Raw genomic sequence first — 15,610 nt, 5'->3', positions numbered from 1 at the left:
ACTCGGCAGGATGCACTGAAGATGTTCTGTTTAGAACGAAAACGTTCTGCAATCCATGACATTTTATAGTTTTAAATAAACGATTTTATACCAGAATACATCTCGAAGTTTTTACTTCTGTATTGGTTTTTTAAACTATAGTATACAGCCAAATATTGGGATTTTCCCATTGATTTTTTTCTTCTTATTGTTCTTCTTTTATATAAGCAATACTGCCTGTTTTTCTTCAACGGTGCCCTTTATTCTGCCCCTAAATTGTCGTTCCATCTTTTTCTTGAGCGTCCTATACTTCTTAATATTCCGGTGGTGTGTGTTGACGGAATTAATTAAAAATACGTGTAACAACGAACAGTAATATATTTATTTATTTTGGGTAAACAAGCGTGGTGTTTTGCTTATATCTCGAAAGGGTATTGTTAGCGAGAGCGAGGGTGTGTCTGAATCGTTCGCATGCTGTGTAGAGACTGACTGGCCAGAAAGGGCCATAAATTACTGCATCTGCCTTTTAAAAGATGAGAACCTTTTTGTATTTTAAGAAGTTGACATGAAGAGTGTGGCAATCTGGCATCGTAATCAATTAGTGTTTCCTTGAAAAAAACATTAATTTTATACAATCTGTTTAGGGATACATTTTCGTTTCTCGAAATCAACGGCCCTTGTTGGCATATGGTTTGTGTATTACATGTGAATTTTAAATGACTAATGTTGTTTCGTTTTGAGAAAAGTTATTCAAAATTAAGAAAATAAAATTAGCAAAAATAGTAATTAAAGCGTATCGCTATACTTCTTTAGCCTAACGGTGACTTGTCATTCTCATCTGATGAAGTAAAAGAACAAAAAAATATTAGCTTAATTTATTAATAAAAATTTTTTATGTTTAAAATCAAACGTTTTTGATGTCACAGCACAAATAATTATTTTTTGTGGCGTTATTTAATCTTAACCCTATCTCTCTCTGGTGGAGCTCTTCGAAATTTCGGTATAAATTGCGGTGGAATACGAAATTAATATCTAAACTTTTCAACTATGTTAATATATAAAGAAAAAGCCCCTCCGATGGAATTACGACGGTATAAGCGACAAAAAGCAGACAGTAAAACGATTAGAGGATGCCCGTAGATCTTGCTGTGGATACAATTGAGAAAATTAAAGCCACAGACTAGAGCCAACTGTGTAATTACATTTGTGCATTTTAAAATGACCGAGAAGAAGAAATAATCAAATGCGGCTGTGAATGTACTAGCAAATTCGTCACAGAAACTCTAGACTGGGACTTGACACTTACAATTAGCATATCTAATATTGATTTTAATTATCTTTTAATCCAATTTTGCCGAAAGACATCCCCTGAATAGGGATTTCCTTAATAGAAGCGCGCGAGAACCTTTTTTCTGAATTAAGGAACAAGAATAAAGAATGGAGTTCGATGAGGAACAAAAATGGGCTGCGAAATAAAAATGGTTTGTTTCCGCTTTTTTCGTATGCTATAACACTTTTCTTAGATTAAAATGTTTAAGAGAGTTGAACTAATTTTGGATGGGACCTTCAGATACGGACCGTCGCACGAGAATTACAACAAAAAAATTTGCCTGCTGCCTGCTGTATAAATTAGAACTGGAGTACACACAGAAATTTTTTAGTCTCGCTGGCAAAGAGATTTATGTTCTGAAACTATTTTCTTGTGGCTATTTTTTTCACTGCATATTTTATAGAAGGAAATATATAGAAAGATTCAGAGTGCACAGTAAGGGGAAAAACTTCTTACTGTATTATAATATAATATGTATCAAAAGATGTATATAATTTTAAATAACTTCAGTTGTTACAAAAGATATTGTTTCTAAATATGCAAACAAAACGAAGGTTGATTAATGCAGTTTTGTTTGTGTAACCTCGTAGAGACTCACGTATAGTTTTACTTTTCCAAATTATAAGGAGATATAAATAGCCCACAGAGGGATTGATATTATTATTATTATTATAGTATTGTTATTATTCAGATCGTTACTATGCTAGTGAGCCGTCCTGCGAGAAGGGTGTCCTAAAGGACACCCGCGAAACAACATCTTAGTAACCTTATGTTGATTGATGTTGTAAATCGTAAATAAAGTTATAAAGTTAGAGTCAGTGTTTCAACTCGACATTTCAACCCCGCAAGATTATCATGGCAATCTACCCACGTAACAATAGCAACATAACAAGAGTTTTAGGACTGTATTTTAGGTGTGGTTCTGTGATGGTACACGACAACCCTCACGGAATTTTCCTAATTCTCTTGTTATAAAAATTAGGTCATAATATTATAATTGCAAGTTGTATAATTTATTACGACAGTAGCAAAGTTCAAAGTATTGAACTCATTTGAAAGACTGCAGAGAAAGCACACGTCATTCTTGCTACTCTTATAGTACACTCAACAAAAAAGGTACGTAATATTAATAAAAATGTTAATTCAGACAACAAAAGCAATACTTAAAATTTGTCCAATTCTTGGTTTTATTGGAACAACAAAGCGATGTTCATCAATTCATTAGTTTCTTTAGTTGATTCAATGTATTACGTTTATTGAATGGATGCACATCCATTTATTAATATTACGAACACTGTCACTAAGCCAACGAACACTATTCATTGAAACAAAAACCTCGTTAATTGACCGACGAAGACTGTTCGTTGTGTAAATAACACTGCTATTTCTCCTAACGTATACTGCTTTATGCATCCAATAAATTTCGTTTATTTCTACAATTATTTCCGTTTATTCTTACAATTAATTCCGTTCATTCCCACTATAAATACGGTTATTCTTACAAGCAATTCTATTCATCCCTACAATCAGTTTCGTTCATTCTTACTATGAACGTATTTTATATTAATAATATAATTACTGAATGTATTAGCTCAATGTATGTTATTAATTGATTACACTTGTACAGTGCGCTGGAAAAAGTGTAAACCTCCCCCCTAATTAACTTATTTATTTTTAGCACATAAGCAAAACGCTCGGACAGGTCGATTTTTAAAGTAATGAAAATATATTATAACATCAATGTTTCGAACTTTACGCGATCCCTCTTCAGGTGACAGCCACAACTTTGGTTTTTTTTAATTGGAAAGTACACAAGTGACAGCTCATTTAAAAGCGTTTGAAATAGTGATTCCAAAAATGTATAACACTTTAATCCTTTTGGAGAGCGCAGGTGCAAAATTTCGATCGAATTCTTTTTAAACGCATTCATTTTTTTGGAATCCTGAGAAAACTAGAAAACTAAACCTAGTATTTTTGAAAAATTTAAACGCAGAATAAAAGCTAACATTATTATCGAGGGCTGAAAGTCCCTTAGAATAAACAAAAAGTTTCTTTTAAATGGTATATTTGAAATTAAAAATCATATTAAATTTTCCCTTTTTCACCCCTGTGACATACGAAAATTTCCTTCCAGTACGGACTACACTTGGAAACGAAATGAAATTATTCGGCACTTCGGCAGAGGTAACAGCATTGTTTAACAAAGAACGATAAGGAAAAGCCGTTACATTTCAAATGGTCAAGCAAAACATTTATTGTTTCAACAACTTCGTTTATTGTTACCATGAACACATTTATTGTGGTTATTAAACGTAATAGTAGATTGATTAATGCATTCGTTGTCTCAACAATCAGTTTACATCTATGGAATAATCAAATACATATTACTATATTAACAACATTTGTACATTGTTTTAATGAAATCTGTACGTTGTCACGATAAACCAAGGTAACTGCTTATTATCTACGAAATCAAGAAAGTGCTTTGCTGCCAGAATTACCATTATTTATTAAATATACGAAACTAACTTATTGGCTGAATAAATTGAGTGTTATTGATTAATGTACGATAATGTTCACAACGATTATTAAATCATTGTGACAATAACCAAATACATTGATCAATGTCTAAAAGTTCGTTGAAACAAAAAATTAAATTGTTGTTACAACGAAATACTATTCAATAATCACTGTTAATCAATACATATTACGAACTAAATTTTTTTGATTGTACCTCATCATATATGGTAATACATATTGGCACTGTTTTTAACTATAACAGATATAAATAGGAAAGTCGTGTACCTGATATGTTGTTGTTGTTGTTGTTACACTCTCGCGCGCGTAGTCAGGGGATCTAGTTACCGGGGCAATGGGTTATCCCCGACCTATCTCAATTTCTACGTAATTTAATTGTACATTTAATTATATAAAAATAAAGTTTCTGGAGAAAGTTTAAGTTTGTTTATTCGGGGTAGTGTCTTCGCCTTGCAACCCACAACTTCACAGTTCAATCAAGTTTATAATCAAGTTATAAGCATAATCAAGTTTATAAAAAGGCTTCTTCATATAACTCTTATTTCATTCTCGCATCGATAATCATCACATATGCACGTTTCACAGGCGGTGGTTTATCTCGGATAAAACCAGTATGTCTTGTCTGTCTGTCTTTAGCGGATACAAATGTACACATCACTGCCTTTTAAATTAGTTCACAAGGAGAAAAAGCGTTTATTTATTACGAGAGGCAGAATCGTAGACCGTCGCAGTATTGTTTTTGTTGAGCTAATCGTTACCACTGAAACAGGAGAAAAAAGCTTATTTATTTATCTAGCCAATCCATGTTGTTCTGGATATCCTTTATTTGTTGTCAAATTTCTTAGTTTTCTCTTTTAATTTTTCGTAGTTTTTCTGTAGTATTAGGTTCTCTTGTTTTAGCGCATTTGCTTCTTTTTGATTTCCTTATGTTCCTTTAGAATTTCTTTCAAACTCTAAGAGACGAGTTGAAAGTTACGAAACAAGGAAAAAGAAGTGAGGGTACTCCATCATAATGAACAAACCACTGAAAAAGTGAGGAGCAGCCAAAGGTGTATTCTATTGACAATTTCTTTTTAGCTTCTAATTTTCGCAAAAAATAGGTGCAGCCATATGTGTAATGGAGGGAATATGTAGCAATTTGGGAAGTGATCTAATAATTTACCTATAGAAGGTGAAATTGGAATGTGAAGCAGTTACGTTTAAAATGTACTAAGTTATAAACTTGCCACCTATATTCATAGTCTTCATTTGTATTAGTACAGGGCGCATCTGTTTTGAGATGGACGTTGAGAGGTGACTCATATTTTTTTGCAGAAATTGCTTGGAAATAACTCATATAATAATAATTGAGTTATCCTCTCGCTCAAAAAAGTCCGGAACATTGATTAAATAATCAAAATGTCAGAAAATTCAGGAAAAACTCGATTTTTTTCTTGGTTTTTTTATTATAACTTTAAAAGTATTCACTTTAGAGAAAAGTTGCACCAACATAAAAGTTGCTAAATTTTCTACAATATAGGATTGGTTAAAGATTTTTAAAATTGTCACGCTTATTGTAAAATAGCAATAATTGCGAAAAAACCATAAAAAACAAGTATTCGCATTTTACGTTTTTCAACCATTTATGCTAGACTTAGGACCTTCATATTTTACCCAGAAAAACTTTATGATATAGTAAATCAATACTATCAATTTCATTAAGATCGGTTTAATAGATTTTACAAAATAAATTTTGCAATCCAGCTTTCGCAAAAAAAATTCATTTTTTCAAAATGTTGCAGGACTGAAAATAAAGCAGATAGCAAGTTGAAATTTTTTTACATATAGAATAATACTGTACCTTTCATTTGCAATTTGCAAAATTAAAACCGATTAACTATCAGGGAGTAAGGAATTTTTTTAAATAAACATTAATTTGTGGTGCTACGCGCAGGACAGCGGTGTTCGATTCACACAAGTTGATTTTCACCAAAATTTCTCCCAATATTTATCTAATATATTATTTTCTTACTCTATATTTTGTTGTATTTTAATATTTTAATTCCACAAAAATCAAACTAATTGGATTATTGTTTGTGAAATATTGTTTAAACAATTGCATATGTTTAAAAATAATAAACTTTAATAAACTTAGTTTTTGCTATATTTCAAAGGACAAAGTATGTGTTTTTATTTTGCAATAAACAAATTTATTTATTTATATCGAAATTTACTAAAAATTAAAATTTATCAATCATTATCAAATAGTGATGAGCGAGACTGGTCTTGGTCTTGCGGTCTTGGTCTTGCGGTCTTGGTCTTGCAGCAAGACCAAGACCAAGACCAAGACCTCCTTTTGGTTGCAAGACCAAGACCAAGACCAAGCTTGCAAGAACAAGACCAAGACCAAGACCGAACCTTGCAAGACCACGCAAGACCAAGACCAACCTGCAAGACTCTTGCACTTTTTTGATAAAAATTGGTTTTTATTATTTAACTTTATTTTTTTAGTTCAATAATATATACCGACATTGTAAGAAACCTTAAACAATATCGAATTTTTAAAATACATAATATTTTGGTTATATTTTTAGGTCGTTTTGATTAAGTCGAACGGTTTGCATTTTCTCAACCATCAAAGTATCGAGAAGGCAAGTTTTCAAACGGCGACAATTCAAGGACAATTGAAATTACTTGTAAGACAAAAAAATGTAATTATAGATAGGGTAATCCATTAAAAAAAAATGCAATTAAAAACGGTTTTTATGTACCAGTAGTTTTCGCTTTTTTGTCTAATAAAAATACTGACACTTATTTGAATTCTTTTCGCATAATCGAGGAAAAATGTAGGTCGTTAAATTTAAAATGAATACAAAAAATATCATAATTTTGAAAAGGGATTCACAATGCTGTGAAAGCATTCTGGCCTGAATAAAAAATAACTGGTTGTCGATTGTAATGTGTCAAGCTTGGTATCGCAAAATCCAAAGCTTAGGATCAGTTTCTGAATATAATGACAAAAATTGCGATACTGGGAAATTTTTAAAATTATTTTTTGGATTAATTTTTTACAATCAACGAAAGTTGGAAGTTGAATTATTTGTGAAAATCCCGGATGACAAACGTGTAAAGAATTTTACTGATTTCATAGTTGAAAACTATTTGGAAGAATCTAGGTTTTCCCCAGAAAGGGCCAGTAGTACAAATAGTATGTGCCGCACTTGAAATGCATGCGCACCATTTCAGTGTGTTTTAAATTCTAGTTTTTACTACCCACATCCGAATATTTTCAACTTTTTAAATGTCATAATGGGTATTCAATCCAAAAATATGTGAAAATAAAAAGTGCGAATAACTCGTGTTACGAGAGCAATGTAGTTTAAATAAAATTAAAGAACTGCAACATAACAAATTACAGAATTAAGCGTTTATAACTCCCCATTAGGTTTAGTTATTATGTTATAGTATTAGATCTATAAATAGGTATGGTAAATATGTAAGTATTTACTAAACAGTATGTTTTAGTTAGTTTATAAAAAAAGTTAATTATATTAAATAATGATTAAATAGAGTAAAAAATATTTGATTTTTGTGTTCTTTAAAAAAAATTTAATTTATATTCTTAAATTTGACCCTCGTAGGATAAATACTACAGTGTTCGAGTGAAAGGAGCAGATCATTATCTGTTAACAACTATAAACCGTTTATCCCTTTTCGTAAAATCCGTGAATGGAAGGTCCCCGACCATTTGTGGCACCTTTAAGAAGCTCTTTTTCTTTAACATTTTATTAAAATACAGGGGCAATAAACAATAATCCAGACTCAAGACGTGGTCTGAAGGCAGGCGGCAGGTATCGACAGCATGCAAAACACAACGTGACACAACCGAAGTCCGGCAATTGCAACAAGGGTTGTAAATTCAGGTTTTTCCTACTGATAAACATTACCATTATAAAAATATACTCTAATCTCTTTATAGAGAGAGAAATAATTAGGTCATTAGGTGAATGTATAATGTTAAAATTGGTATCCGTTTGAAACTACATTCTACATTCTGTTAAAATTTTAAAGCAAAAAATATAGTTTCATTCTTCACATCTTTATTTATTTCAATGTACATTTTATTCGAAATTGTTTGGTTCAAATTATTACTACCAAAAAAGCAAGACCAGCAAGACTCTTGCAGCAAGAACAAGACCAAGAACGAGACCGGCTAGTGCAAGACCAAGGCTGCCTTTTAGCTGCAAGACCAAGACCAAGACCAAGCTTGCAAGAACAAGACCAAGACCAAGACTAGCCTGGTCTTGGTCTTGTTCTTGTTTTGCTCATCACTATTATCAAAGGTCATTGAAATGTCCAATCAGAGAGAACGTATCCGTTGTCCCTCGCCTTGTACCAAAAATTAATGTTTATTTAAAAATTTTTCCTGGCGCCGTGGTTGTAAACCGATTTTAATTTTGTAAATGGCAAATGAAAGGTAGAGTATTATTATATTATTATTTTCAGTCCTGCAACATTTTGAAAAAATAATTTTTTTTTGCGAAAGCTGGATTACAAAATTTATTTTGCAAAATCTATTGAACCGACCTTACTGAAATTTACAGTATTGTTTTAATGTATTATAAAGTTTTTCTGAGTAAAATATGAAGTTTCTAAGTGATTGAAATAGTTAAAATGAAATAAATGGCTGAAAAACGTAAAATGCGAATACTTGTTTTTTATGGTTTTTTTCGCAATTATCGCTATTTTTCAACAAGGGTGACAATTTTTAAAATTTTTATCCAATCTTATATTGTAGAAAATTTAATTACGCACCTTTTTTTCCAGTGCGACTTTTCTCTGAAATGAAAAGTTTTAAAGTTATAATAAAAAACAAAGAAAAAATCGAATTTTTCCTTAATTTTTTGACATTTTGATTATTTAAACAATGTTCCGGACCTTTTTGAGTGGGAGGATAACTCAAATATTATTTGAGATATTTTCAAGCAATTTCTACAAAAAATATGAGTCACCTCTCAACATCCAAATGTACTAATATTTTTACAGATGCGGCCTGGTCTATATCTATTATTCCCGAAAATAAATATTACTAACACTATTACTAAAGATACTCATGGACTACTAGATACAACATCTAATAAAAAGAGCACTTACATAGTGAAAAAATCTTAAAGAGGGCGCCACTGAAAGCAGAGGAATCAGGAATCAATTCGAAAACACAAGAACGTTTCAATATTTACCTAATGAGTGGGTAATCAAAATACACCAGTTTATTTTCGCCCATAAATAACAGTCTAAAACATCAATTAAGATCAAACTTTGGTAAATAAACAAGTCGGTACTAAAAGAGCTCCATACAATGCGAGCGGGAACGATGGATTACAGAACAACTAGATCCTGAAAGCAGTAAAACAGAAGGTCACATGCGGGGCATCGACATCCAATGGGAATTTATTTATTCTGGCATAAAAGAAGTTATATTAGGTAGTGAAGTGAGCACTTTAGAACACTTTTATATTAGTCCAGTTGAGTTAGCCGAAAAAAAAATGTCAAACCTTGTATGGAGAGCTCTCAAAAATTTATTATTCTAACCTTCAGAGAGGGTCAGCGGGGCGGGGGTTAGCCGCCAACTTGTTTTTAAAGGAAAATCAGGATGGTGCTTTTTGGTCAATATCTCCATAATTTTCAACTTTTCGACAAAAATCGTAAGGACTCAAATTGTTGCAAATCCTATTTCCGACAATTTTTTTACAATATTTTTTGTGCGGTCAATACTTTCCGAGTTAAGGAGAAAAATAGTGAAGGGGGGGCAAAGCATAAAATTAGGGAATTATCTCATTTATTATTAACTTTACGACATAACTATGCGATGCCGCCCAAAATCCCGACAGCCAAAATCCCGACGGCCAAAACACCGACACGCCAGAATCCCGACACGCCAGAATCCAGACAGGCCAAAATCTCGACATGCAACAATCCTCGCATAAGTAAAAATTCCGACTTTTCTTTAATACCTTTAATACAAAATACTTTCGTTTTTATCTTAATATTGAACCACATGTTAATCAATTTAACATAAATACGTTTGTTGAGCAAACAATTCTGAAAAGATGGCCGGAGTCCGATTGTATTTATACAGATGGATCCAAATTCGCTGAGTCTACTGGATGCGCCTGTTACCATTCAAATGAAAATCTATCCAAAAAATTTAAACTTTCAAATCAAATGTCTAGTTATACTGCTGAGCTCATCGCAATTCTTCAAGCTTTGAGGTATATTAATATCCATCACAAGAATAAGTTTATTATATTAACAGATAGCAAAATTTCGGTAGACACAATAGTACAAACTAAATTATCAAGCACTTCATCAGTAGTAATTATAAAAATTTTAGAAACAATCCAGTTACTTACGAATACAGGTAAACAAATTTCTTTGGTTTGGATTAAGGCTCATTATGGAATTAACGGAAATGAAATAGTGGATAGACTTGCCAAGGATGCTACTACAACAGGGGAAACGATAGAAGAACCATTAATGCCAGTCACTGATCTACGACAATGGTTTAAGAAAAAACAAATGGAGCAATGGCAACTGGAATATGATATATGTCTTAAAGGTATACGATTTCATGATATCCAACCAAAAATTTATAGAAAACCGTGGTTTAACGACATTACAAATCGGCACTTCATTAAAACCTTAAATAGAGCAAGGAACAAACATGGTTTATATGCAGTTCACAAAAATAAACTAGGGTTGGCCACTTCTCAAAACTGCACATGCGGGGAGTTGGGTACTTTAGAGCATGTGATTTTCAACATTCTGTACTTTAGAGCATGTGATTCTGAATCAACAGTTATATAAGAATCTACAAACAGTAGGAGTTACTCTCCCCACCAATTTAAATTCCATTTTATGTACACGAAATATAAATTTGTATAAAATTGTTTATAACCACTTAAAAAATATGAAAATTGATATTTAAAAAAAATATATAAAAAAAATTCAAAAAAAATATATAAAAAAAAACAAAAAAAAAGAAAAAAATAATAAAAAAAAGAAATAAATATTAAAAAAACAATAAAAAAAACAAAATAAAAAAAACAAAAAAAAATCACAAGGAAGGCCTAAACCTCCGCGAGGTTGAATCGGGTTTAGGTCTTAGCGCTGAAAAAAAAATTAATATCAATTAGTGGTTTAGTATAAGTATTTAGTAATAGTGTTTAATATTAGTATGTATTTTTAATGTAATGTATGTAATATATGTTTGTAATTATTAAAATATAATGTATATCAGTTAAAATTAGGAAATTGTGTCTATGAAATTAAAAAAAAATTGAGCTGGCCAATGGGTTCAAAACAAGGTCATAAATCTAAACACACACACAGTAACAAAAAATAAAAAACAGATGGCCATAAACAAAAAACAAGAAATAAATGTAATTATAATATGTTAATAAGAAACTTATCAAACCTGTCGGGATTCTGGCCTGTCGGGATATTGGCCTGTCGGGATTCTGGCGTGTCGGAATTTTGGCTGTCGGGATTTTGGGGTAGACCCATAATTATGTTAAGCAAAAATGGAGAGAATAATATTTTATACAATTTTGATCTCTTTTATTTTTTTTTCTAAAATCAATATTTGCGTCGTGCGTATGTGGTAAAAGTGCGAGCGTAAGATCTTGCGGAAATCGGTTATATAGGAATTGTGTTGTTCAATATCTAGGCAGGCCAATTTAAACTAAACGGACTTAAATTATTGCACTGGCGATTTCCTACAATTCTTCCTTGCAAATGTATTCATGTGGTCGATATTTTCAGAGTTAAGGGGAATATAGCGACTAAGCATAATTATTGAATTATCTTATTTATTATTAACTGTACGACATAAATGGATAAATATACCTAAATAAGAATAGGGAGAATTAAATTTCATACAATTTTTATTTCTTTGATTTTTGTGGTACAATCATCATTTAACGACCGACGTCTATAACAATCACAACGAGACACAAGCGATTAACGAACCCTAGAAGCTGGCGTCATCAGCAGAAAACCATAGATAAAACCAACCTAAGATCTTAAATATCAATTAAAAAAAAAATGGAAGTGATCAAAATTGCTTATAATTATCTCCCGTTTTATTTATTAACTTTTTTGTCGTCAAACTAATAACAAACGGAATAATTCAAGAATTACTTCAAAGATACTGACCACACGAAAAACACTGTTGAGAAGAAATTGCATTAAATCACAATAGCAACAATTTAAGTACGTACCATTTTGTCGCAATGTTAAAAATGGCCGAGATATTGAACAAAAACAATTGCTATAAAACTAATCAAGTCGTATGCTAGCACATTTACCACAACACAAACGTACTACCTTAAATATTAATTTGAGTAAAAAAATGAAAGAGATCAAAGTTGGTTAAAATCTCTCCATTTTGGATAAGTATATTTTTGTCTTAAAACTAATAAAAAACGAACTAGATTAATAATGATGCCCTAACTGTCACTATTTCCCCCTTAACTCGGAAAATATCGACGGCACGAAAAAAATTGTAAAAAGAAATAAAATCGCATTTTCAACAACTTTAACTCAACAAATTCGGAGAAAATGACGGAGATATTGATCAAAACCGGTTTTTCTTTAAAAGCAAGATGGCGGCTAACGTAACAGCGGATTTCAGTGGCGATTTTACATTTACACTACTATTGACCCTCTCTAAAGATTAAAAAAATAAAATTTTGGGCAGACATGCAAGGTCAATTTCTATCCTGACTGGACTATTCTGGTATAAAAGAAGTTAGGTACTCAGAAAGTGAGCACTTTAGAACATTTTAATATCTACGAACTACTAACGCGAAGCATGCATGTGTGTGTGTTCTGGCTTTCGAGCTCGCTTTATGGACCAAGCTGGTAATTCCAATATGCCCTTCTAATCTAAACGTAATATGTTGATATTAAGGGAGCAAATGAAACAAAAAACAAGAAATAGTGCCATTTGAAATTGAAAGCATAGTCGTCACCGAAAGAGTTTTCGTTGGAAGAGAATGCGATATTTGAATAATTTCAACATTAATACGGTATATAAGTTTCCTAATGCATAAATTTAAAATTTTTAACCAGCCTATAGCTTTTAACACTATCGAAATCTTTGAAGCTTACCATAGTAGGTACTGAATGTTTGTAAATGTATTTAATAGTTATGATATAAGTGTTAAAAGTACAATTTTAAGGCACGCATGTGAAGGTTTGCAGAATGAGCGAAGCGAATTCTGGAATTACCATTTCGGCAAGTAATAAAAACCAATTGACATCATTAATTAGAATAATTTTTTTTTCTCTGATTCTGGCTTTGGTTTAGAACTAGAACCTTTAGCCACGTAATTGTATAACTTATCACTAAGTCAGGGGAGTAATGTGTAGTGTGTGTGTTGAGTAAGTGTCTTGTTACTTTGCAAAGTCGACGTCATTTGTCTTTGCAAAGAGACGCTAATTGTTTCCGAACGTCTGCGGTCCCTCCGGTGAGTACCGATCCCACAATTATAATAAATAATTATAGATATTATTTTTATAGTAAACAAAAACAAAGAAAAATATCTCTGGCAAGTAATGACATAAACGTAGCCATGATGAAAAGTCACATTCTAATGTTTTGACAGTGCTCATACTTCAAAAATTTTGACCTAGGTAATCTTGCTTTTGTAGTAAAAATACTATATAACAAAATTATTCATATTCAATAAAAATGCAACAGTCATTCATACTTTTGACACTCCTCGTAGAAGACTGTGCATCCGATAAAAATATGACTGGAATACAAAACAATTTCAGTCTCAAGTATTATCTGATCCTAATTATCTAATTGACGATAAGGACAGAATCAATAATTCCTCTGTAAGCGCGTAATTAATTATTCAACAGCCGAATACAAGAGTTCGCTGTAAAATATCTGTCAACGCAAATAAGAAGCTACAAAGTATTTCTTTCAGTATGCAATAAACTCATTCCGCTTTTCGTCACTTCGTATCTTTAACATTTTCTGACATTGTAGTACAAGAGTGATGGCAAATTATGTACTTTGGAGCTATTGGTCTTTAAATAAAGGATTTAAAGCAGAGATGGTAAACGAGGGTCATTTTTTAGACTCGATTCGATGTATTCGAATCACTCCGGTCGGTAAACTGGTTACTTATTGTAGAGTTCGCTGCAAAATATCTGTCAACGCAACTAAAAAGCTACGAAGTATATCTTTCAGTATGCAATAAACTCATTCTGCTTTTCGTCTTGATCTAATAGGTATATTGTTTCCTTACTCTATGTTTTGTTGTATTTTAATATTTTAATTCCATACAAATCAAACTAATTAAATTCATATAATAAGCAACTGTCAAAAAGTTTATGGTGTAAACGTTTAGTTGGTGTATCTTCCCACATAACAGCCACGTCTAAGTGGCTAAATGGTAAAGCGCTTTGATTTCCAATCAACAGCCCCAATATAATGCAAGTTTTTTATTTCATTTATTTTTTTATACATTTTATGATTGTAAGTATATTTATTATATAATTTTTTAAGAAAATACGTATTTACTTAAAAATTTTGCCAACAATTTATTGTTAAAGAATCATATCTTTGTGGCATTTTTCAATGTGTTTGTGTGTGTTTTATTCTTTTATTTTTTTTAATTTTTGGTATTGTTTTAATATTTTTTTTGAAAGTGGTAAGTATTAAAATTAGTTTAATATTTAAATAAAATATAAATAAACTGTTTAAAGTATATTGATTTCGTTGAAATCATATAATAGAAATATAACTTTTTACGTGCGTACAAAATACATACACACATTTTTTTAACTGACTACTTGTACCTATCATCGTAAATTCATTCGAGAAGTAGCAAGTCTTCAATGACCATCTCAATAATGTTCGTTCTGTTGCCTAATTTAGCCTTAACATTTTTAGTACTGTATTCTTCATGTGATGACAATTTTTACAAAAAACTATTCATTATGATTTACAATTTTTTACATTTTAAAAACTATTTCATTCTTTACTGTTTTCCCCATTTTCAATTTCACGTATCCTCAAATCCAATATTTTTCAGATTGCCATTTTACTATTTTTCTCCTATGTTACTTTAGTTTTTTCTCAATCCACTTATTTGTCTCCTCATTTGGTGGCACCGCGTTAAGCTAACCTATTGGGACCGTGCAAGTTCGGCAAAGCGACATCTGGTTTCTACGCTCAGCAACTTTCTTCGCACTTTTAATTATATTGGCCAATTATATTAGTCCTGGTTACTGGATAATTGTCAAGGCCATAGTGAAAAAAAAATAATAAGAAGACAAAGTAAGATTCAGGCTATGTTATTAAAAAGTTAACAATTGTATGTAGTAAATAAAATTAGATATTAAAATGCAGTACTGCAAGCAAAATACAATTAATTAAATTTACATTTATATAATAATTGCATATCATATCAATATTGTGGAGCAATATATAATTTTTCTTCTTCAATGACAGTAGGTATGAAATGTACGTCAATTTGACAATTTCAATTGACAATATGAATTATTTAAGAAAGTTGCAATATTTCTCCGCTATTCGCGCACGATCGTTTCTCGTATCCCCCTCCAAGTACTTGCACACCGCGAATAGCAACATAACAATGAAATGTAAACAATCGAAAGATCGACAATTAGTAATGAATTTGTTTTCATGTTGACCCTAAATTTATTAATCAGTAGCTGACATTGATCCATAGCTTCTTATTT

Source organism: Diabrotica virgifera, chromosome 9 (genome assembly GCF_917563875.1).
Source record: "Diabrotica virgifera virgifera chromosome 9, PGI_DIABVI_V3a".
NCBI classification, from domain to species: domain Eukaryota; kingdom Metazoa; phylum Arthropoda; class Insecta; order Coleoptera; family Chrysomelidae; genus Diabrotica; species Diabrotica virgifera.
This window is presented reverse-complemented; position numbering follows the sequence as displayed.